The 21127-nt window shown below is 48.5% G+C and overlaps 1 protein-coding gene across 4 annotated transcripts in view; it reads left to right on the top strand.

The window, feature by feature from the left end:
- Positions 1–21127, top strand: part of LOC138164873 (guanine nucleotide-binding protein G(I)/G(S)/G(O) subunit gamma-12) — a 136574-nt gene that overhangs the window by 22229 nt on the left and 93218 nt on the right. The window contains exon 1 of one of the 4 annotated variants that reach the window (XM_069092807.1): positions 20377–20398. The exons of the other annotated variants lie outside the window; for them this stretch is intronic. The gene's annotated coding sequence lies outside the window, so the exon portion shown is untranslated. Of the gene's footprint in view, positions 1–20376; positions 20399–21127 lie in introns of those variants that run through there. 4 annotated transcript variants of the gene reach the window in all.

The following is a 21127-nucleotide window of genomic DNA, read 5'->3' on the forward strand; positions in this document are numbered from 1 at the left end:
TCTGTGACTCTGATGTCTTTGCTGATCTCCAGCTCCTTTTGGTAATCTCATCATTGGGCATTGGCTGAATTGACCCCCCATTGACCCCCCAAGCTCCACCCACTCAGTACACAGCCCCTTCCTTCTCTCCCAAACACTGTGGTTCCTCTACTCATTCCTGTTTCTCTTGAGCACATTACCATTGGTGATTGTGGTAGTGATGGTGGTGATGATGATGATGATATTGATAACTAACAATTGTATAGTGCTTACTAGGTGGCAGGCAACAAGCCTGTAAAGTACATGCTAATATTATCCTCATTTTGCAGGTGAGTAAAATGAGGCAAACAGAGGTTAGGTGACTTGCCCAGGGTCTTATCACTAGGAAGTGTCTGAGGCTAGATTTGAACTCAGCTCTTGCTGACTCCAGGCCCAGCACTCTGTCCACTATGGCACCACTGGCTGCCTGTTCTTCCAGCTCTCCAGGTCTATGACCTCTGAGCCCCACTAGACTCTTCTTCTTCATTCCCTGAGTCCCACCAGCCATTGAGTCTTACCCATTCTGCCTGCCTGTTATCTGCCCCCTTCTCTCTATCACGTGTTCACTGCTACAATCCTGGTCCCTAAGACTCACCATCAGGGTGTTGGGGAATGGCCTTCTCACTGGTGTCCTTGCTCTCAGGCTCCCTCCTTTTTGATCTGTCCTCCACTGCTCAAAATGATCTCTCTCAGGCCAAATCTGGCCATGTCGCTCCCCTACCCAAGAATCCTCACATACCTCTAGTTCCATGTAATGTGCCCTCTCTCCCTGGAATGCATTTGCCCCTCCTCGTTGCTGCCTTCCACCTTCCCCATCTCCTTCAGGCGTCAGCTTGGGCCCCTGGTCCTTCAGCACCACCTCCTCCAATATTCCTGGGGCACTTTGTCCAGACGCCCACAATGCCTCTTCTGATACCCTGACTGTTCAGACCTTCCTTGCTTAGTGAACTGGGATTTAACGACCTGGTCTTTATATTGCACTGATCCTGTATCTAGCAGTTTGTTATCACAGCTCATGGAATGGAAATTCCTCCAGAAGAAAGCTTTATTCATTCTTTGTTTTGTAGCTCTTTCCACCCCGCCCCCCAGCCCCCAACCCCTTACATCTATAAATCTATCATCCTGTGATTCTGTAGGAAGTAACTTTAAAATATTTGTTGATCGAATCCTAAATTGCCCATCTCACAGGTTTGTTGTGTGAACCAAACAAGATCCTATCTGTAAGTCTCTTTATAAAGTGCAAAACCATGACATAAATGTGAATTATGACTTTTTTTTAATGCATCAAATAGTACACAAATGTATGAGGTTTTATGAGTTTGAAGCATATAAAAGGGTGTATATTCCTAGCCTTCAGTATGTCTGTCCAAAAAAAGATCTGGGGGTCATAGTGGTTTGAGTGGTCATAGCTTGGTGTGGCAGACAAAAACCACTAATACAGTTTTAGGTCACATTAAGAGAGGCTTCCAGAACTGGAGAGTTGATTGTCATGTTCTCTGCCCTTTTCAGACCATCTATGGAGTATCATGTTCAAGTTTCAGCTTCACAGGCTAGGGAGAACATGGGTAAACCAGAGACTGTCCAGAGAAGGACAGCCAGGATGAGGACTGGCCTCTAGTCCAGCTTCTTGGAGGATTAATGGAAGGAGAGAGAGAGAGACAGAGAGACAGAGAGAGAGAGAGCATTAGTCTGAAGAGGAGAATCTGAGGGGAAGCAAGGGATCTCAAGCATTTGAGGTCTGTCATGAAAAAGAGGGTTTAGACTCCTTCTGCTGGGCTCCAGAGGGCAGAGTTTGAATCAGATTGAGGAAAATCCCCCTTTCGGTTCTGAGGCAGAACTGCATAGAGTTTCCCAAGAGCCTTGGAGCAGATCATCAGATAGGCCTTGGCGGGGATGCTGGTTCAGGTGTGGCCCTCCTGACTCTGAGACTGATCTGAGTTCATTTCAGACCTAGGACAGTATACCAAAGAAAAGAAGCCGCAGCCTGAATCTGCTCAGACACACATCCCTGGAAAGCTGGGGTCAGGAGTGGAGGGGACCCATCTCTGACCATGCCCTGGGTCTTCCAGTTTTCCCAGAAGCTGGGTAAACTGGACAAGCAGGAACCTCAGTGTGTGCAGTATGATAGCCCTAAAGGCACACCCAGTCTCCCCACCCACAGACACCCTCACAACATGTTTATTTGCACTCTCCATCACCAGTAACTTCAGAAAGCAGAAAGTGGGGAATGGGAGAGGCAGGGGGACCCAAAGGGAGTCTGGGCAGAGGTGAGAAATGCACAGAGAGGGGGCAGTGGGCTGACAGAAATTTTGTAATTGGAGGAGTCAGTGGGACGCCTTGGGGACATCCCCAGAACCGGGTATCTCCCTGCTTCTGCCCACTAGCCATGTGGCCGGGGCCAGGTGACACCCCCCTTCTCTGGGCCTCATTTTCCTCATCTGTGAAATGAGGGGACTGGAATAGGTGTGCTTGTAAGGTCCATTTCCACTGCAGGCGAACACAGCTCGAGGGCTAGGGGGAAGGCCACAGCTTGAAAGGACAGTGGTCTCCGAGCCCTCTTCCAGTTCTGGGATGATTCTGGAATTCTGAGTTTTGTTATGAAGGCAATATCAAAAGTAACCTTGGCACCATCTTTGTTCTATTCAATTCAAAGGTCATTTATTATGCTGACAATAACAGCTAACAGATAGTGCTGACTGTGTGTCAGGCCCTGTGCTAAGCCCCGAGGGTACAAAGAAAGGCAGAAGAGGGTCCCTGCCCTCAAGGAGCTCACCGTCGAATGGGAGAGACAGAAAGCGAGTGACACGCACCAGTTCTGCAGAGGAGAACTCGGAAATATTCCCTGAGGGAAGGCTTCCTCCAGAAGATGGCGTTTTAGAGGGGACTTGGAGAAAGCTCAGAAGATGCAGAGGTAGACACGAGGATGGGGAGAGTTCCAGGCATGGGCCAGAGCCAGAGGAAGGTCCTGGAGCCACGGAGGCTATGCCATGAAGTACACAAAAAGGAACAGGGTGTAAGAATACGGGAAAGGTCAGAGGGGGCCTTAAAGGCCGAGCAGAGGGTTTAGATTTGGTTCTGGAGTTGATGAGGCTGAGCATCTTCAACTCACTCCACGGGTAATAGGAACCAGTGGAAGATTTTCCAGTGGGGGTGGTAGGTGGGTGGGTGGATCTGTGTTTTAGGAATATTATATTGGCAGGTGGGTAGTGAGTTGGAGGAAGTTGGAGGAGCCAGTTTGGCGGCTGTTTCATGGTCCAGCTGAGGAAGGATGAGGTTCGGAGCTGGGGGAGAGTCCATGGGGATGGACAGAAGGGGCCAGATGGGAGAGGTGTTGCAGGCACAGTGGGGAGACGGCGCTCGAGTGGAGGGGAGATGGAGGAGCCATGCATTACTCAGGTGACTGGGCTGTGTGGCACCATCAGCAGAAACAGGAAAGGCTGGAAAGAGGAACAGGTTCAGGTTGGACGTGTTGACTTGAGATGCCTCTGAGACGTCCATGGGGACCGGTCTGTTCCTGGAGAAAGGCGTGTGCTTTCATTCATTGCCTCTTTCTTTTTTGTGAAGTCAGGTATGCTTAGCTCACCATATGGAAAGCATGTTATGTTTTTAATCTCTCCGATAGGGCTGTAATCTTTATTACATGGGTGGGGTGGGGGTATGACCAGTGGTGCTCAGAGGACCATGACCTGTCTCCACCTTCTTCAACTCAAATAATATGAAATTCACAGCTCCACATGCCACTCTCTTGGGTTTTGTCTCGGTGAAAATTATACGAGATGAATTTTCCAAAGGGTCTTTTGGTTGAAAGCAGGAGAAGAAGGGGCATTGATACATCGGTAGGAGTAGTTGCTGACAAGTGAAAGGTCCTGGGTTTGATCTTTGATGCCGATGTGATCTTTGGGGCCTAGAGTAAGGTAAGTAGCTTGGACCAGAGTAGGGCTTCTTAACCTTCTTTGGGCTTTTTCGGCGAGCTTATAGATCCCTTCTCAGAATGATGTTTTTAAATGCATAAAATATATAGGATCAGATAAGAAACCAATTACATTGAAATAGTTATCCAAAGAATTTTTAAGCCATATTCCTAGACTCCATGTTACAAATCCCCGGACTAGGTGCTCTTTCAGGCTCTCTACAGCTCTAATAATTTATACATTAGTAATATTCTAGGACCCTTTGTTCTGATCCCTAGCCTCTGACATTCCATGTTCCAAGGCCCCGTCGGCCTCAGACATCCCACCTTCCAAGGTGCCCTTGGTCTCGACTGTTTCACAGACTGCTCTGTGTTCAGTGTTTCTGGGCCCCTTTCTGACATTCTGTGCATCTCACAGACAGCGGCGATCTGCTTAATACCTTTGAGTTGCTTCATAGGTTTAATCCCAGCTTGGTGTGTGACGTGGTTCATCTCTGATATGCCTCAGTTAACTCATCCCTGCAGTGGGGATAATTGATAGAAGGAGTAATTGTTCTGAGGTCAGAGGGCAGCCTGTCCCCCCCACGCCTCATGTGGCCCAAAGAGTCTTGAAACAAGATCACCCAAACCAAGAGTTCTAATAAGTCATTAAAAAGTGGAAATGCTCTCCCCTCTCCTCAAACAAATTGTTGGTGTTACCTTTGGAGAAAGTATGTTGCCTTTGAAGGGCAGGCCCAGGGTATTTGGGCCCAGTAGGCCATAGTCTGAGTGCAGAAAGCCCAGGTGTGACAACAAACGTAGGCCCCGCCTGCTTCTAGGGAGGAGGCTGGTGCCTGATGGGCAGGCAGGGATCGGGGTGACATGGGAGGAAGAGATGTGCTTCCGAGGCTTCGCCAGGCCAGGCCAGGCCAGTGATGATCCAGCAGCGAGCAGTGTCTTCATTTTATCTGAGCCAATCTAAGGGGCCTGAGACGAGGCTGGAAATGATTGTAGTCCTTTGGAAGCAGAGTGATTGGCAGCTTCCTGTTTATCAGAGGAGGGGAGGGGGGCTTCCCCCAAAGGAGGGGAAAGAGAGTGACTCAGACCATTGGACATTCATGGAAAGGACTTCAGGAGTGAATCATTCAAGGAAAAAGGGCAGTTTAGGGATTGCTTTAAATGTCTGCCTCCACACACAGCTGATGGACAGATGGAAGGAAACACAAACACACACACACTCAGAATAAAAACGGACAATATCACTGTGTCAGGACCTGAGGGTACAGAGACAAGAATAAAATAGCCCCTGCTCTCCAGTAAATTGCATTCTATTAGGGAGAGGTTATGGACAGAACATGTCTGTCTGTAGGTCATCCAGCCTCAGGAAGGCTGTGGGTCAGAATGTGTCAGGCACTGGGTCAGAAGAGCCCTGCCCTCTGGAAGCTTCCACTCTCACACCCCCAGGCCCAGAGACCAGAGACACATCACAGCCCCGTGGAGTTAGAGCTGTGCGAACCTCAGAAGCCGTTTTTCCCATAAGGAGACTGAGATCCAGGGATTTTCCCGAGCCCATGAGGCCACAGACCCCGGGGCTGTAAGGACATTCGTCCCCTCCATTAGACTGGGAGCTCCTTGAGGGTAGGGATTGTCTTCTGCCTCTTTTTGAATCCCCAGCTCCAGCAGACTGACTGGCATACAGTAAGCCCTTAATAAATGTTCATTGACTGGTTGATGCAGTCAGCCCCCTTCTTTTGAGATGAGGATCCTGGGTTTTAGAGAGGTGGCTTCCCCTAGGTCACACAGGTGGGATTTGAACCCAGATCCCACGGGGAGCCAGTGTGATCATAAACCCCTCCCAGAGGCATGCTTATCCCCTTCCCTGCAGCACTGAGTGAACTCATGAGAGCAGCTCATGAGAACCAGAGAGTGAAAGTGGCTGGGGAATTTTTATGGCCTTAGACTGGATAAAAATACCCACAGGAAACATGCAGAAAACAGGCAAAGAGGAGGGAGATGTGGGGCTTAAGCAGTCCGAGCCGCTCTCCCGTCATCTTGCCACTCAGCCCTGCTTTGGAACCCAGCAGCACTGGCCTCCGGATCCTTCCTCCTCTGGCCCTGGCTTTTCCAGGGAGCTCCCCCAGGGGCCGGAGGAGCAATCCCAGGCTCCTTCCAGAGGCCCGCAGCCAGGAGCTGAGGGGGAGACCCCTGCCCATGGGCCTCTACACAGGGGCTGCAGCCGTGGCCACTGCAGGGATCCCTCCTTCCGGCCTCAATGGGCCCTTCATTAGGGAACCCGCCCTTGTTAAACATGGACTCGCAGCCAAGCAGAACTTTTCCTTGTGACACTTGGTGCCTTTCCTTGATGGCCCCCAGTGGCCAGCTTCTCAGGTTGGCAGAGAACTCATGAGGAAGTGGAGAGCAAATATTGAAAAAGGAAGGAAAGAGGCAGTGAGGGGGCTTGGGAGGCTTCTTAGTGGACAGAATCGTGGGCTTTCAGTCAGAAAGCCCCCAGTTCAAATCCTGCCTCAGACACTTAACTAGCTCTGTGTCCCCGGCTATGCCACCTACCCTCTTTCTTCATTCATAAAATGGAGCTGGCTTCTGGCCTCTCGGGGCTGTTCCCTTTAGAACTTTGATCCTTTGGTTTATGAAGCAGAAAACCTGGAGGCCGATGTGTGAGTAAGGAGTGCAAGGCTGATTTTTAGTACACTTTTCAGCTTTGAGTTTGGTCCCATGCCTTGAAAACATTCTGTCTTCACTTCTTTACCTCTTAAAATAACAAACTTCTTAAAAGCTCAGTTTAGGCGCCACCTCCTCCATGAGGCCCTTCCTGATTCTCCCAGCTCTTCATGCCTCCCCTATAATTACCTTTAAAAAAATGTTGTATATTCATAAACTTGTATGTGCGTGTGTGTATGGATGCATACGCTACCATTGGGGGCTCAGATATGGGAGGAGGGGTAGAAGAGAGAGAGAGAGAGAGAAGACAGAAAGAGGGGAGAGAGACACAGAGAGAGGGGGAGAGAGAGACAGAGAAAGGGGAGAGGGAGGGAGAGAGAAAGGGAGAGAGACAGAAAGAGGGGAGAGAGACAGAGAGAGGGAGGGAGAAAGAGAGACAGAGATCAGTGTACTGGAGGTCAGGGGCCTCATGTCTCCCACGGCCTAGCACACTACCTGGAACGTGGCAGATATCTCCTGAAGCCACATTTGCTCTGGGCTAGTAGAAGCAGCAGGAAGCTCTGGACCCTTTCTCCTTGCTCCAGTCTGTGTCTTCTTCCAAATGAGGACACCAGACTTCTTGCTGAGCCGTGAGCACAGGCCTCCATCTCCTGCCCCTGGGCATTCTCCCTGGCTGTGCCCCCTGCCTGGCGCTCTCCCCCTCTTCTCCAGGCCCCCTTCCCCAGTCCTCCGCACTCCGAGCACCTCAGTGATTTCTCCGGTTCATCCTGGACACGTTTTGTTTGCTCGCGGCTGCTCGCATCTCTCCTTCATTGGGCTGTGAGCACCTCGAGGGCAGAGACTGTCTTTTTTTGCCTTTCTCTGTCTCCCCAGCACCCAGCAGAGTGCCTGGCATATAGTAGGTGCTTAATAAATGCTATGCATGTTGACTGATTGGAGCTCTGAGTTTTAACCCTGGGTCTCCTGCCATTTGTATGACCCTGCTCTCCTCATTCAGGAGGCTAGGTGGCGCCACAGTTGATAGGGCACTGGGCCAGAGTCAGGAAGACCTGAGTTCACATGTGGCCTCAGACACTGACTAGCCGTGTGACCTTGGGCAAATCACTTTACCCTGTTTGCCTCAGTTTTTTCACAGTTGCAGTCCCTGTGAACGAGGGTCATGCAAGTGGTATTTGCTCCCATTTTTCCAGAAGCTCAAGCTGAGGATTACATGTGATCATACATCAGGGAGCGGGCAGGGCCTTGCATTTCAACTCGGGTCTCCCCATGTGAGGGCCAGCACCCGTCATGCTGGGCCAGACTTGTTCCTTGTCAGCTGTGCATCACTGACTCTGTGGTTCTTACCCACCTGCGCAGACAGAGTGGAGCTTCGTGCCCCTGGCCCGTCACACCAGGCTGCAGCCTCATCTCGGGAGGCCATCTTGCCCCAGAACACCCCTCCAGGCCCGGGATTGTTCCCTTGGTCCGTGGACCGTCCCTTCGCAAAGCCTGCCCCCTCCTCCTCTGAGTGGTTTCTCCTGGAGCCTCTGTTTTGTGATGGGGCCCACCCAGCCTGCCTTCATTCCTCCTCAGGCCCTGTTCCTGGCTTCAAAATCTTGTCCTTCCTTCCTTTTTCTCTTCCTCTGTTCCTCTATCCCTTTCTTCCTCTCTCCTCCCTTTTCTTCCTTCCTTCTTTCCTCCCTGCCAGTCTCCCTTTCTCCCTCCCTCTTTTCCTTCCTCCTTCCCTTTCCTTCCTTTATCCCTTTTCCCCTCTCCTTTCTTCCCTTCCTCCTTCTTACTTTCCTTCCTCTCATCTTCTCTCTCTTTCTCCCTCCTTTTTTCTTCCCTCCCTCCCTTTCTTCCCTCCTTCTCTTCCTTCCTTTTTCCTTCCTCCATTCTTTCCTCCCCTTTCTTTCTTCCTCATTTTCTTTCCTCCTTCCCTTACTCTTTTCCTCTCTTCTTTTCTCCCTTCCTTCCTTCCTTCCCCTTCTTCCCTGCTTTTCTTCTTTCCTCCCTTCTCTCACTTTCCTTCTTTCTTCCTTTCTTCCCTCCCTTTCTTCTTTTCTCCCTTTTCCCTTTTTCCCTCCCTTCCTCCCTTCTTTCCCCTTCTCTTCCTTTCTCTTTTCTTCCTTCTTTCTTCCCTTCCTTCCTCCCTTCTTTCCTCTTCTTCCCTTCCTTTCTTCCTCCTTCCCTCCCTTCCTTTTTCCCTTCCTTCTCTCTCTCCCTCCCTTTCTTTCTCTCCTTCCTCTGTCCCTTCCTTCTTTTCTCCCCCTTTTCCCTTCTTCATTTCTCCCTTCTTCCATCCCTCTTCCTTCTTTCTTCCTTCCATCCTCTCTTCCTTCCATAAACTGTTTCCTTTATATGTCTGTAGCCCTGCTCCCATCACGGCCCTTGGCACAGTGCTGTGCATTCATAAATGCTCGTTTGGTTGACTGTGCGGAAGAGGAGGCTTTTTACATTCTGAAGCTGTTCAGACAGTGCAGTGACTAGAGGCTTAGAGAAATGAGAATCACCTTGACCTCGGGAGCTTATCTTCTTCCAGCATCTCAGAGGAGAACCAAACAGCAGAGCAGGTGAAACGTAAACATGGTGGGCCAGACAGTCGCTTCTCGGGCATTCCTTGCTCCCTCTGGTGACAGAGATTCAGAAGGACCCTCAGAGGCCCAGGCCCAAGGCCAGGCTTGTGCTTTTCCGTGTGCCCCTACCAGCTGGCAAGGATTCATTAACCAGAAAGCCTTGGCTATGTTACAGTTTGATCGACCAACCAAACTTCTTAAGGGCCAGGCTGGGCCCTGTGCTGAATTCTGGGGAGATGAAGGCAAAAGGCAGTCCCTCCTTGCCCACAAGCGCTTACATTCTGATGGATGGCAGAGCTAGGATCCAAAGGGGCAAGTGGCAAGGAAGAACACTTTGTCTCCAGAGGAGCTCCCTTGCAACCCAAGCTGTGTCAAGGTGGAATTGGAGGGCTTCTAGCTCAGGCTGTGGGATCCCCACCTGGCTCTGCCTTAGTGCGGAATTCCTCTGGGATCTGACCTCTGAATTCCCCTCCAGCCCTGGGATTATGGGCTTCTCTCATTTAAAGCTAGGTATCCACAATATTTATTTCTCCTTAGAACCAGCTGAATTGACCTTGCCTGAAGTGCAAGTCCCTGTCTCTCTCTTCCTTCCCTTCTTTTCACTTCCTAGATCAGAAACCCTTTTGGATAAAGTACAGTAAATTCCAAAAGTCATCCCTTGAACATCCTATCAGTGTGGACTGTTATTCCAAAGTCAGATGCACCACAGGAAGCAGCAGAAATATTTGTTTGAAGCAAAAGGGCCTGGAATGACTTGGCTGGGATTTCAACTATAGAAGTGTGAGGTTTTATTTTGGTGTTTTTTCCAAAGACATTTTTCCCCTTTCTTCACAGTTGATGGAATTTGTAGCTTCATGCTGCTTCTCCCTACTAGATGGATGAGTTTCCATTCTCACTAAGGCCCAGGACTGGGGTTTTTCACATAATGGAGTGATGCCCTTGTCAGGGTCAGGATGGCCCATAGGAACTGGAGACCAAAGTGCAGGGATGGAAGAGAATGGGAACATTTACAGTCTCTGCATTAATTAACCATGGGTCTCGTTATAAAAAGGGTTTGTGAGCTCAGATTGAAGCAATAAAGAGAAAAAAGGAATATAGACACTTAGGGCTAGAAGGAGCAGCAGACAAGAAGGCAGGCCGTTGTTGTAGACCTTTTTTTATAGAATAGGAAACTGAGGCTGGAGATGAGGAACGCCGCCACACGTTAGTCACGGAACTAGGACCAGAGCCCAGTTTTCTTGCCTTCTCTATGCATTTGGATGGGATGAGACTACACCTAGCATGAGGAACAATCAGACAAATGCCCACTGTGTGCTGTCAATCAGTCAAACATTTATTAACACTTACTGTGTCCTGGGAAGCGAGCTAAAGCCTTGGAGATACAAAGGCAAGAGTGAAACTCCCTGCCCCTTGGGACCTTACATTCTGATGGGAGAGACAATGTGTCTGTGTTAGGGTACACACAATATACACAGAAGCCTTATTAAGCACCCGCTGTATGCCATGCACTGTGTCAGGCTCTATGGATGCAAAGAAAACTATTAAACTTCCTCTCCTTGGAGGAATTTGTTTGCATTGTTCTAATCACAGATTCAGAGCAGTAAAGGTCCTTGCAGGTTGCCCAGTGGAACCGACTGAGCCTACCAGTGTAGAAACTGAGACCCAGATGGGGAAGGAATGGCAGAAGTGGGATCCAGACCCAGGGTGCGTGATGGGGAATGGAATGTTCTTGCTTTCTCCCATGTAGAATCCTAGAGCTGAGGTTTTAGGGCCGTGTATGGTTATTGTTAGAAAGTGGAGATGCTCTAGATATCAGACTTAAGACGCACATTTTTAAACAAGTCAGAGCTTCACATGGGATGGAATTCATCCTCAGGCATTTATTAAGCACCTACTGTGTGTCCGGTCATGCTAGACATTGAAGATACCAGAGTAAAAGCTCCCTCAGGCAGGTTATGTTCTAACCGGGGAGGCAGCCTAGCGCAGTGGAGAGAACATAGGATTTGGAGGAGAAACTTTGGTTCTAATCCCAGCTCCACTAATTACTGTCTGCGTTACCTTGGGCTAGTCCCTTCAACCTCTCTGGGTCCTCATCAGGGACCTCCCAGGTGCTTCCAGCTCTGAATCTGGGATCTGCAGCCCTCCCTAAAAAGACTCAGCTTTGCATCTTTGAGATGCTTCTGTTTACATCATCTACCTGAAAGAGCGAGACCTTGTGGCAGAGGAGGGACCGTGTTAGCCTGAGTCAGGGAGACCTGGCTTCAGGTCTGTTCTGCTCACACCTGCTGTGTGTAGCAGGATCCTCTCTGAAGGCTTGGGTAGGGGCCCCTGAAGTCAGTATCAGGGGTTGGTGTTCCCAAATGAATGAATTCACCAGTCCTTTTGAGAAAAGAAGCTTTGTAAACCTTAAAGCATCAGAGAAACATCAGCTGCTGGTTTATTGTTAGTGGCCCTGCATGGGGAACTTTCAGACCTATAACTTCCTCTCCCAAGCTATTTGTAGTCATGTTCAGCTCTTTGTGACCCCTTTTTGGGGGGTTTCATGGCAGAGATGCTGGAGGGGTTCGCCATTTCCTTCTCCAGCTCATTTTACAGGTGAGTCAAACAGGGGTGAGTGACTTGCCCAGGGTCACACAGCTAGTCAGTGTCTGGGACTGGATTGGAACTCAGGACATCTTCCTGACTTTAGGCAGGGCACTCTGTCGCCACCTGGCTGCCTTCCTCATTTAACTCTCACAACAATCCTGTGCCAGTATGAGGATAACAATAGCCCTTATTTTTGTAAAGATCAAATGAGATAATATTTGTAAAGCATTTGGCACAGTGCCAGAATGCTTGTTACCGTTGTCATCCCCACTTTCCAGTTGAAGAAACTGAGACAAACTGAGGTTAATTGGCTTGCCCAGGTCACTGAGCCAGGGAGTGTCAGAGGCTGGATTCGAACTCAGGAGTTAGTTTCACCAGATTGCTGATGAAGTCCTTGACAAAAACAGTTAAGAGCCCCTCCGTCCACCAAGACCCCTCATGATTGTGGCTGTATTCCTTCCAGGCCTCGAGTTCTGGAAGCATTCTGATTTCTGTCCCGTGTTCTCTCCACTGCCCTTCCCCTGGTGGCCATAAAACACCTTGGACCTTTGGTCAGGAAGTCCAAACCTCTCATCATCAGTCTGCCCTTTTTTTAAACTGTTTTCATTTCCACCGCCCCACAGTTCCGAGAACGAGAAATCTCTTTGTGTCTATGCTGGAGGTGGCCTCTGCCCAGGTCATGAGGAAGACCTCAGGTTCTCCAGGCTCGATCAAAGATGGGAATCCCGTATGGGGGCAGTTTCCCAGGGTGTGGCAGGGCTGGGACTGATGGGCAACCTGACACTGGGCAGCCAGGGCTCTCTGCAGACAGAGGTGTTAGGCAGCTGGGGAGGCTGGGCACATGGCACTGTCGGTGCCAGGCTCGGCCTGGAGCGCCCAAAGCACCAAACTGGAGGTCAGTCCTTGTGTCCAGGCAGGGTGGGGAAGGAGGCCTTTTTAGATACACACACAGAACTGTCTTTGTGGCTTATAGCCAGGCCTGCCTCCTCACACATCGGGGCAACAGCCCCCCCATGTCCGGCTTCACAAAGAACACGATGGCTTTTTGGAGGGTGTCCTTCATTTTTGTCCCACAGGAAAGGAACTGGGGATGCAGCTGTCCCCAAATTGACTATTTCCCAGATTTCACCCAATGAGAAAGTATTGAGAGGCATTAGGTTCAGCATTTTGACCTTGACCTTGCAGGTCAAGGAAAATGAGTGGGGAAAACCATGGCAGTGCTATTTACACAGCAGCCAACAGGGCTGTTGAAAGGATTTCTGCTTGTTGGCATCTAGTGAGATGAGAGGATCATAGGCTCACCCCCTCATTTTGCAGGTAGGGAAACTGAGGCCCAGAGAGGTAAAGTCATCCTGGGGGTAAGCCTTAAGTGAACCTACATTCTCCTAATCCTGAGCTATTGCCCCTCAGAAGGAGGCTTTTGTTTTTCTGAAGTCTCATCTTAGAATTAGGAGCTGGAATTGACCTCTCGTCCACCTTCTTCGTTTTACAGATAAGGAAACTGAGGCCCAAGGAGGGTGTATGACTTGTCCAAGGTTACACAGGTATCCAGGGTGGGATTTAAATTCAGGATCTCTGACTCCATGGTTCCTTGACTCCCATTTTGCTATCCTGTAAACATTCAGGTGAGCAGCAGCAGAATATTTTAACTACTTAGTCCCATAGAGTTCATCAGTTTTAGTGGTAAATACTTAGGTGTGCAGGGAGAAAAGTGAGCATGGCCTGGTGGGATAGAGAGCTAGTCTTGAAGAAGGAAAGACCTGAGGTCACCCCCTGCCTCTATACATACTGCCCCTGTGATTCTGGACCAGTCCTCAAGCCTCTGCTACTCCAGACAGGATGGCAGAGGAGCTGTTGATCTGGACTGAGGAGGGAGTTTCCTCATCTAGGAGTTCCCCATACAAGGAAAGGGCAGGTCTAGTCTCAATTTCTCTTTCTAGGTGGAAACAGTGTGGTATTGGGTGCTCCATATGGACTTACGTCCCATCTATACGTAGTACCGTGTTTCCCCAATAATAAGACCTATCCCTAAAATAAGCCCTCCCCTTACTGTGTAAGATTCCTCGAAAATAAGCCCTATTGAGATTGCTACTGTAGTGAAGGTGATCCCTTGCGCTACACGTTACATTACGGTACCCTCTGTATGCACCGTCCCCCCCCCCGTGAAACGCACGCCGCGCTCCGAGCTGCATCCAATCAGAGCTGCAGCAGTGAGCGCATCATCCTGTTCTTCCCCAGTGATTTGCTTATTGAATAAAGGTACATTTGTTTTGTTCACATTTACCTGTTTATTAAAATTGCTGTCAATGTTCATTAAAATAAGCCCTCCCCTGAAAATAAGCCCTCTGGTGTTTTTCTGTCCAAAAAATTAATAAGACAGTGTCTTATTATCGGGGAAACACGGTAGTAGTCATTGTTGTCGTTGTGGTTGTGGTAGTAGTAATTACTGTCGTTGTGGTAGTAGTACTAGTAGTAGTAGTTGTAATTGTATTAATTGTAGTAGTAGTAGTAGTTATAGTTGTTGTCGTAATTGTAGTAGTGGTTGTAGTAGTAGTACTTAAAGCAATTTTGCAAATGCCCAGAGGCTGGTATAGTGCCTGGGGTATGGTGGCCACTTAATCCAGGAACTTAGACATCAAACGTTTATTAATCATTTACATGTGCCTGTGCTAAACTCTGAGGATGCAATTAATAAAAAACCAACCAACAAACACAGTCCCTACCCTCAGTGAGGGTGACAATACACAGTCAATAAAGGCCCACATAATGAAAGCCCAGTGACTGATGGGCAGTGGTGGGCCCCAGAGATACCAAGGTGGAACAGAAACAGCCCCTGCCTTCCAGCAGCTTACATTATCTTAGACAGGACCCATGATAAGGTATCATCAGCCACCTCCCCACCTTTCCGTCTCATCATGTCCTTTGTCTCTAACCCTATTTTTAACGTGGGAATTTTATTTTTTGTTTGCTTTTTGGAGGGCAGTTGGAGTTAAGCAACTTGCCCAACGTCACATGGCTAGTAAGTGTTAAGCGTCTGACTCCGGATTCGAACTCAGGTCTTCCTGACTCCAGGGCCGGTGCTCTATTCACTGCACCACCTAGCCTCCCCAGCATGGGCATTTTTAAAAAGTAATTTAAAGAGGCCTTCAGCTTTCTTTGCATCATTCTTCTGCTTTAGTGCATCCTTTTTTCATGCTGGAGCAAAGAAACTTTAGCCCAGTGCCCTAATTGGGCCAAGTAATCCGCTGTCAGAAGCAGAAGGGAGCATGGTTGGCATTTACTAACCTGTGGTAAAAAGCGCACTATTCTGGAACACAGGCCAAGTACAGCAAATGCCTTCAGTGAGGGCTCAGAGCTCTTGCCTCCATTGTTGTTATCTGGACCCGCATTTTCGTCTTCTTTTCTGTTCCTTCCTACACTTTGGCTATTCACAGAATCAGAAATCTCAGAGTTGATAGTCCTTGCAGGACACCTAGGCCAGCCCCTGACTGAACAGGATTCTTTATGACAGCGTCCTAGCCTTCGCTTAAAGACCTTGGGAGCTGGTCCCTCCTATGGCATCTCATTCCACTTTGGGGGAGCTCTGATGTTAGGAAGCAAGTGTTTCTTTATGTTGAGCCCAGATCTGCCTTCTGCAGCCACGCAAAGCAAGTCTCAATTCTACTTCCAGATGGTGACCCTTCAACTTCTTGAAGCTCGCCATCATGTAGGTCTCCCTTAAGCCCTCCAGTGGGCCCACCCTGCCATCACCAGCATTTCTACTTGTCCACAGCCACCTTTCTCTAACTCTCCATTTTAATGGCTGGCCCATGCTTTGGCCACCATTTTGTGTCTCTGCCCAACCTTCCCCACTCCACTGTTAACCAAGCTGATGCCACTTTGCTGATTGCAACAGCTCTGGCCAAATGATTTTCTGTTCCAAACTGGTGGAAACTGCCTCAGAGGCATCTGTTACCTCATCATCTTACATGAATGCCAATGGGAAGCTTTAGAAAGAGAATTCATATCCAAGGTAATAGAGGAAGGACACAGATTCTTCAAGCCTCAGTTTAGATCTTAAGGCCCTTCCCTCCTGGATTTAAGAGTAACTGGAATCTTCCATGGTTTCATATTTTAAATGCTGTTTCTGTCAGTAACTAGTTGAATGACCCCAAGGAAGTCACTCCTGACCCTCAGTTTGCTCATCCATGAAATGGAGGTCATATACCTCCATATACCTCCCTGCCTCACAGAGCTTTTTGTAAAGTGTCTTACAAACCTTAGAGATCTATGTAAATGCCATTTGTTAATGTTCACATGATAGGAGGGGAGGGAGATAAGCATCTGGGAAGAGGACCTCCTGTGAAAAGACTTTTGAGATGAACCATTCCCTGCAGCTCTGCAGCTGAAATGTTGCGGTGTTCATGAATGCTCAAGCCTCACGCTGAAGCTGGAGGCCACCCAAGCCAAGGACTGTATCACAGTATTTCCCTCAGCCAAGTAGAGTGAAGGGAAAAGGGCAAAACTGCATTAAGGGCAAGAAGGCTTGGCAGAGAAATGCCGAGAGCTCTTGGGTGTTCTAAGTTGTGATCAGCGTGGCTTTTGCTTTGGCCTGGCCCTATAGCCAACAGCCAAAGAAAAGGAAAATCAGTCAATCGATCAGTAAACGGCTGTTAAGCTCCTACTGTGTGCCAGGCTCTGTGCACAGCACCCCCCAAGCAAAGTTAGCATTGTTTGTCATTCAGCCCAATGCCTCTCCCTCTGTCCTCGGGAGCCTAGCAGAACAAAGCTGGCCCTTCTTTTCTTCATAGCTAGCAGTTTTTAAGATTTGCAAAGCGCTTGGCATGTTTCAATTTATTTAATCCTCAGAATAACCCCATGAGATAGGTACTGTTATTATCCCCATTTTGTAGATGAGGAAACAGGAGGCTGAGAAAGGTCGTGACTTGCCCAAGGTCATACTTGGGCAGGATTTGAACTTGGATTTTCCTGATTTGTTGTGCAGCCTAGCACTGTCCTTGAAGACAGATGTAATGTCCCCTGTAAACCAAACATCTTTCAGTCTTTGGTCTTTTCATCAGAAGACTTTAAGCACGTGTTGGGTATATTGTGGTGGAGGTTCCTGGTATGCGTGAATGAGGCGGCCTCAGATGTCCCTTTTAGCTCTGAGGTTTGGGGAATTCTTCTGGGAAGCTTTCTCTGATTCTCCCTCCCCATCCATTCCCAGATGAAAGTGGTTTTTCTCTTTTCTTTGGTCTTTCTTCCCTAGGGCCTGACTCTCCTCATTCATGAGAACCTCGTCTGGCCCGCTCTTTCAGGCTGCCCCCAACACATTTCACATCAGTGTCTGCTTGATGGCCAACTTTCTCAACTCCGTGTCTTGCTGTTATATTATTTGGGTTCCATCTCCCCTCTGCCAGCCCTGGAACAATGAGCCAATCATCAGTACCTTTGTTTCTGTCCCAATTACTTCCTGGAATCCTGTGTCCCCTCCTGGCCACCTCTCTAGAGTGTAGGCACATTGAGGTCAAGGCTGCAGTCTCCGAACTTAGCTCCAGACTTCATTAGTTATTTGTTCATTCTTCAGGCTCACCAAGATGAACTTATCTGTCTCTCCTTTATCTTCTTCAGGAACTGTCTGGTGCCATTATCTTTCTCTCCCCCCTCATTATTTTCGTTACCTAGTCTGGTTCTCCCTCTCATGGCTAGGCTTGAAGCTCAGTGTCCATTCACAAACTTGATTCCACTGCTGCTGAGCAGAGAAACTGTGACTTCTCCATTTCTACCCTGGACCTGTTCACTCCTCCCTAGGCGGCCGGGCACCTTTTCCCTCCACCCCATCTCCATCTCACTATAGTGTTGACAGACTTAGTGCAGATACCAGTTGACTTAGCCTACTGAAACTCAGAGCTCCCAGGTCAAGGTATCCACCATTGTCAGCCTCACCTGCAGCACAAGTGTGAATTATGGGGAGGTGGAGAGGAGGGGAGGTCTTGCAGTCAAGATCTCCAAGCACATTTGGAGTGAGGTCCTTCTGACATGCTAGCTCTTTGACTATGGGAAAGTCACATAACTTTTTTGGTGCCCTTGGGAAATTCTGTAAGACTCTAGGTCCCATGGTATTGAAACTGAAAGTCACAATTGGGTGGGGAAAATCCCCGGGGGCAGGGAGCAAGAGCGAACCCTGTGAACAGTGGGCATTGAGAGCCACATGACAAAGGAGCCCCATTCACAACAACAAACACTACCCTTTTGTAAAGTATGCCTGATGCCAGAAAACTGGGAGAGCAAACTGCCCTGAGCAGGAGAGCCCTGCCCTGCCCTGTTCTCTGACTGCCAAGCCCCAGCTCCTTAGCACTCCCAGGAGTGCAAAACCCTGGACAGCAGAAACTGAATCATCCTGATCGATCTAAGGCATCAGGGTGGCCCAGTGGAGAGATCCTTGGGCCCCGAGTCAGGAAATTGTTTTTCAGTCGTGTCCAGCTCTTTGTGACCCCTTTGGGGGTTTTCTCAGGAGAAATACTGGAGTGGTTATCTGCCATTTCCTTCTCCAGCTCATTTTACTGATGAGGAAATAGTGGCAAACAGGGTGTAGTGACTTGCCCAGGGTCACACAGTTAGGAAGTGTCAGAGACAGCAGGAAGATGAGTCAGGAAGACCTGAGCTCAAATACAGCCTCGTACACTTACTAACTGGGTGACCTGGAGCAAGTCAATCAATTGCTGCCTGCCTCAGTTTCCTCAACTGTAAAATGAGGATAATAGCAGCACTTACCCCCCTAGGGCTGTTGTGAGGATCAAGTGAGATTTTAGTTGTAAAGCACTTTCTTTGCACACCTTGATAAATGTGTGCTCTCTTTATTATTATTTCAAAGCACACAGGTTATCTCATTGGATCTCATTGGATAAGTGTCAGACCTAAAGTTCACTATGTAGGATGATGGGACTTAGAGTTGGAAGGAACCTGAGATGCTGGTCCATTTCGTTCACTTGATAGCAGAAGAAAATGGGGGCTGAGAAGGGTGAAGGTGCCCGAGGATGCTGAAGCAGGGAGCTGTGTGACCTGAGCAGATCACTTACCATCTCGGACTTTGGGTTCTTCACCTGTAAATGCAAATGATAATGATGGTGTGCAGTGTGAGGTTAGGACTGGCCCTGATTTGAGACTGTGCCCTCTGACCTGGTGTGAGAGCTTTCTCTCTGTGACTACCACCAGTCTATCTTTTTGTGAACATTTTTTCTCTCACCCTTAGACTGGAAGTGCCTTGAGGGCAGGGGCTATCTGCCCCCTTTCCTTAGTGCCTGCCACATAGGCATTTAATGAATGTTTATTGACCAATGACTACAAATCCAATGTTCTTTCTCCTATACTGTATGACCTCATCCTTCTAGCCCCCTACAATGCCTGTGCACAGCACCATTTAATTATCCCACATGATCAGAATTAGGATCAGAATAATTTTCAAGAAAAGATTAAAATGATATTCAGAACAGTGTATGAACTAATTTTAGGGAAAATTGCAGCACAGAAAATGGGGATAAATAAGGCTTTCTGGTTAATTTTGCTTAAAACAACAACAAAAAATGAAGTTAAGGGCCTTGAATCCAGGCAGTTGGAGAAACTGCTGATTTTCTTAGCCGTGATAGGAGAAGGCTTTTCTTGGGTGTGGGGATGGCTAGAGGAGGGGTGGACATACTAGGTGTCTCTTAGTGTCTAGAAAGCTATCACATGAAGAGGGATCCAGTGCCTTCTGTTTGGCCGTAGAAGGCAGAACCAGGACCAATGAGTGGAGATTATAAAGAGATACTTTAGGATAGATAAAGGAAAAGCCCCCTTCCCATTAGAGCTGTTCAAGTGTGGGAAGCAGTATCCAGTCAGCCACACTTGTTGGGGTGCTATCATGGGAATTCTTTCTCAGATGTGCATGGGGCAGCATCGCTAACTCTGGATCTTATCGCCCCCACATAACAGCCAGAGGAGCCGCTCACTTTGTATGGGTAGATCCTTTCCACCTCTGATATTCTGTGGTTTGTAATTGTCTCTTTTAATCCCCCTCATTTAAGTCTCCCTAAGGTGAATGTTCTGGAGACCCTTCACTTAGAGCAGTTTTCTTTGCTTGGCAACAGAAGGCTCAGCTGAATAAAATTTCTCTTTGCCTCCACACCCCCTTGCCCACCATGGATGTTTTGGCAATGAGCTTTGGCCATCTTGCTATTTTCTTTTGTCTGGTTTTATTTTTCTTTATGGTGTGTCATGTATTTCAATCTCTCTCCCAGGAGGGCAACCGGCAAATTTTCCATAGCCCTCTATTGATGCAAAATGGAAGAGCACTGGGTACATGCAGAATAATCCAGAAGAATTCACAAGTATCAGAGGAACCTAGCACAGCTCCCACCCAGGATGGGAGCAGGAGCTGTCAGGGGAGAAGCCTGGGGAGTCACTTGTCCCTCCAGCCCGGCCGAGCCCCCACATTCTCTGGCGGCCGGGTGATCAGTCCTCATTCCAACGGGCTCAGACCCACGGGACAAAGGGCATCTCCCCCTATGAAGAAACGTTGTGTCTGCCATTGTCCTGTCCTCCCTTATAACAGAAAAACAGCCAACAGAACAACAGGGGCCCTGGTCCAGATTCCCACGAGTTGTTTCCCAGCTGCTTGCTCAGGAGCACTTCTCCAAAATGCTCGGTTAACACTGTGAGTTTACTTTTCTATATGTATGTTATTTACCACTAGGAGAATGAGTCTCCCAGTCCAACGTTTCATAAGCACCTACTATGTGCCAGGCAGCGTGATGTGACTATGGCAAGTTGACCAGAGTTAACCCTCAGCCTGTTTTATGCCCTAGAGAGCAAAGAGTCTTTAGTTGAGGTTTTTACATTTTTTAAATAAAATAAGACTTTATCTTAAAATGTAAAAATGATTTTTAACTTGCAGTTTGCCAACCACTGATGTAGGGGTTAGAGGAGCTAAGCTCCAAGTTAAGAAGGCCTGGGTTCAAATTCTACCTTTAACAGTTCTGGCTCAGTGACCCTGAACAAGTCCTTTGCCTCAAAAAGCTTCCTTAAAATGAAGTGGCAGAGAATGTGCTACCTGCATTGGTAGAGGGAGATGCCCCATCTGGAAGTTCCGATGTTAATAAAGTCACAGTCCTACAAACCAACCCCTAGGCACTGTGCACGGCTTTGGGAAAACAGACAGCAATGAAACACTTCCTGCCCATTGGGAGTTTACATTCTACAAGAGAGACGGCATGTACATGCATAGGTGAATACATACACACACACACACACACACACACACACACACACACACACGCATATGCCCCCACACAGTCTATGTGAAATAAATATACGGTCAGCTCCTTGAAGGCGGGGCAGGCTTCCTTTTTGGCTTGGCTTCACAGCCTAGCAACAAAGTAGATGT

The sequence above is a fragment of the Petaurus breviceps genome, unplaced genomic scaffold (genome assembly GCF_028583685.1).
Source record: "Petaurus breviceps papuanus isolate PSGF00001 unplaced genomic scaffold, PetGlider_PUasm1.0 207, whole genome shotgun sequence".
Classification (NCBI taxonomy): Eukaryota; Metazoa; Chordata; class Mammalia; order Diprotodontia; family Petauridae; genus Petaurus; species Petaurus breviceps.